A 4,187-nucleotide genomic window follows, 5' to 3' on the forward strand; every position below is an offset into this window, starting at 1 on the left:
GCTTTGCGAAGGTGTTCTTGGTGTTCTAGGTCCGTTTTCGAGTATATCAGGATATCGTCTATGAACACGATCACAAACAAGTCAAGGCACTCCTTAAATACTCGGTTCATTAGTTCCATAAATACCGCTGGGGCATTGGTGAGACCAAAAGACATCACCACAAACTCGTAGTGGCCATATCTGGTTCGAAAGGCTGTTTTCGGTATGTCTTCATTTTTAATCTTAATTTGATGGTATCCTGATCGAAGATCTATTTTAGAAAACACTGTCGCCCCACGTAGTTGATCAAATAGGTCCTCAATACGGGGTAACGGGTATTTGTTCTTTACCGTCCTCTTGTTTAATTCCCTATAATCAATGCATAAACGCATTGAGCCGTCTTTCTTTTTAACAAACAACACTGGCGCACCCCAAGGGGACACGCTAGGTCGAATGAAGCCCTTATCTAGCAGGTCTTGCAGTTGTGTTTTAAGCTCTTTTAGTTCTGCTGGTGCCATGCGGTATGGGGCCTTAGAGATGGGTCCCGTTCCTGGTTCTAGATCTATTCCAAAGTCTACCTCTCGCGATGGAGGAATTCCCGGGAGGTCCTCCGGAAAGACATCCATAAATTCGTTTACTACCGGTATTGTATCTATGGGTTTTTCCTTTCCTTTTGTATTTACTGCATAGGCTAGAAACGCCCACCCCCTTGTTGTATCAGGCGTCTCGCTTTCATCATCGATATTATTTTTGGGGTGGTACCTGTGGAGGTTCCTTTAAACTTAAAGGTAAGTCCGTTAGGAGGTGTGAATATCACCTCCTTCTTATGGCAGTCTATGGTAGCAAAGTTTTCTGCTAACCAGTCCATTCCTAGTATGACGTCAAAATTTGTCATATCCACTACCTTTAAGTCTACGTGGATGGTTTGTCCAGCTATTACCACTTGTCCGTCCCTTACTCTATCTTTCGTAACTAGGTCTACCCCTGCCGGGGTACCGACCGACAACGCATGCATTAAGGGTTCTATTACGAACCCTGCTTGTTTAACAAATGGTAAAGCAACAAAGGAATGGGTAGAACCAGAATCAAACAATGTCAACGCAAAGTGTCCTAGTATAGAAAGCGTACCTGTCACCACGGTGCCAGATGTTCCGGCCTCTTTACTGGTCGTTACATATGCCTTGGTCTGTGGACGGGTTTGTAAGGTGGGCTCTCGGATGACCGGTCCTCTAAGGGGTTCCCTTGGAATTCCCGGGCTCTTTGTAGGGCAAGTTCTGGCCATATGACCTGCATGACCACAGATATAACACATACCTGAGCCCGCCAAACATCTCCCAACATGTTGCTTTCCACAGTTACGGCACAGGGGCTTCTCCATTGCTAGGTATCGGCCTATTGGAGGTGGAGCAGGTGGCCTACTCTGATATCGAGGCCTTTGAGACAGTGGTTGGAATTCTGTGGTATCGACCTCGACAGGGCGTTTCCTCCCTGTGGCGACTGTTGGCTCTGTTTTCTTTCCTCTGGGGGTTCCTCTAGGGCCTTGGCCATCCTCAGGGCCTCTTCATAGGTTTTTGGGTTAAAGGCCTCTAACATGCGGCGGGTTTTCGGATTCAATCCTAACACAAATTTTTCTGTCTGTTTCTCTTCAGTGTCGGCTAAAGACGGTGCAAACCTTCTTAATCTCATGAAGTCCTGATCGTACTGATCCACCGTGCGATCACCTTGGGTTAAGTGGTTAAATTCTTGCTGTTTCTTTATACGGGTTTCCTTTGGATAATAGTATTTTAGAAAGGCTTCCTTAAAGGTCTCCCATGTTGTAATTCCCCCACCGGGGTTGATGCTCTGTTTATTATCCGACCACCACACTTCTGCATCCTTTTGTAACACGTATGTCGCACATGCCACCTTATGTTCATCAGGGCATCTCATTGATTCAAAGGTCGTTTCCATGTTTGCGATCCACATCTGAGCCGCTGTGGGATCTTCCTTTGAACCGACAAAAGGACGGGGGTTATACCGCTTGAAATCCTTTAACCAATTCGTGCTCCTATCTGGGTGCAGGTTGTTCACCGGTTGGATAGCTACCGCATCCACCGGTTGCGGGGCCACCGCGTTGGCTGGTTGAGTGGCCATTGTCGCGACTTGTTGCGTAGCCAACAACGTGGCCTGTTGTGTGTCTAGCATAGTTTGCATTGTTTTTTGGAGGGATTCCAACATTAACCTTGTGGCGGGGTCTAACCCGGCCTGTGGTGCAGCTTGAGGGGGTGGTGCGTATTCAGGAGGGGGTACTGCTTGTGGGGGAGGTGCATATTCAGGGGGTGGTACGGTTTGGGGGGAGGTGCGTATTCAGGAGGTGGTACAAACGCATATGGGCCGGTAGTCGACCCCTCTTGGGAAGAGCTTCTATCGGCGTCTCCTCTTCCTCCTCTCCTAACGAGAGGTCGTCCTCTTCCTCTCCTACCTCTTCTACGTCCTCTGTGCGGCATGGTTCTAGAAACCAAGAAAAGGATTCTAGCTAAGTTTATGATTTACAACATTCCCTACATCCTACCATATAATTCATATGTATACATATATATAAAAGAAAAACATAAATATCATACCATAAAGACATGCATTACATCATCAGATAACATCAACATTTTTTTTTTTTTCATACAGTAACATGTCATGCATCATTTAAAGCCAACCACATTAAATATATCACACATGTCATATATTCCTCATTCTACATAAGGTGTACCTGGCAACGACGGGGCATCGGTAATTGGACCGTGGAACATGCCAAGCCTACTCTGTAGGCTAGTCTATAAGATCTATAACCTAAAGCTCTGATACCATTTGTAACGACCCATATCCACCACTAGCAGATATTGTCCTCTTTGGGCTTTCCCTTTCGGGCTTCCACTCAAGGCTTTAAAACGCGTCCGCTAGTGGAAGGTTTCCACACCCTTATAAATGGTGATTTGTTCTCCTCCCCAACCAATGTGGGACATCACATATTATTTCTCAGAATATTAAGTCTTGAGATGAATATTTGCCATTTGTAGAGCTTGCATATAATAGAGTAATTCATAGTACCTCTCGTTGTTCTCCTTTTAAAGTTGTTTATCGATTTAATCTACTTACCCCTCTATATTTTCTTCCTATTCCTTCTAAGATGATAAGCTTCACGGTGTTCTAAATGTTCCAACTGGACCTATTAGATGATCCAAGGCTAAGAAGATTCAACCAGCATTCATACTTCATCTACAAAATTAGATAGGCTCGGTTCAACCATTATTTCATGTGTTACAAGCTAATTTGATTGAGAAATGACCATTTGGAGCTTCAAAAGTGAATATTTGCATGGTTAAAGTAGCGGATGAAGTTGATATAAATTGCACTTGATTGATAAGTTGTTAGAAAACTTTATTTATTATTTTTAATTTCATAATTTTTGTAATGGACAAAATAGTAGAAGTTGTTTGTCAAATTGACTTCATCCTTCGTTGAGATTTAAGGGGGTCCGAGTTAAATTATAACCACTGACTTCTTTAGTGGGGGGCATTTGAAGAATCTAAAATTTCTTTTGTGGAGATATTATAAATTCCAACCAATTATTATGTAAAACGGATGAATGAAATTGAGATCCTTAGATATTCGAGCATCATCCTTGTCATTTCTAAGTTTCAAGCAATTCTCGTGGTAGATTACATCTGAGTCATTCAATCAAAGCCTTGAACAAGTTGGATTGTGGAGTGACTCAATTTAGAACAAGATTCCAAATCTTGCTTCTAGATCTTTAATGTAAGAGGTAATCTAATTCTAGCCTTATCTCTTTGTTGATCCAAATTTTGTGTAAGGTGGTGTTAATTTCTTTGATTTAAGGGTTCTTTTTTTAACAAAATCTTGGATGGTTGGGCTGATATTATGGTTGACTTATCAAGTTTTCATCCCAGAAGTTCTCAAAATTTTATCAAGAGGAAGATATCAAGCATCAATACACCACACCGTACACTCCACAACAAAACAGTATGGTCGAACGAGGAAACAGCATAATAATGGACACTGCAAGAAGCTTACTGATAAGATAAGGAATCACTACAAGGGGAGTATGATTCGGATTACCTTGTTGATCGAATATCTCAAGACAAGAACATTGTTTGAGATTCGAATCACTCCACAAGCAAGATCGATCATGTCTAGCTTGAATGATTCTTGTTGAT

The sequence above is a fragment of the Cucurbita pepo genome, chromosome 20 (genome assembly GCF_057944985.1).
Source record: "Cucurbita pepo subsp. pepo isolate OVF chromosome 20, ASM5794498v1, whole genome shotgun sequence".
Lineage (NCBI taxonomy): Eukaryota > Viridiplantae > Streptophyta > Magnoliopsida > Cucurbitales > Cucurbitaceae > Cucurbita > Cucurbita pepo.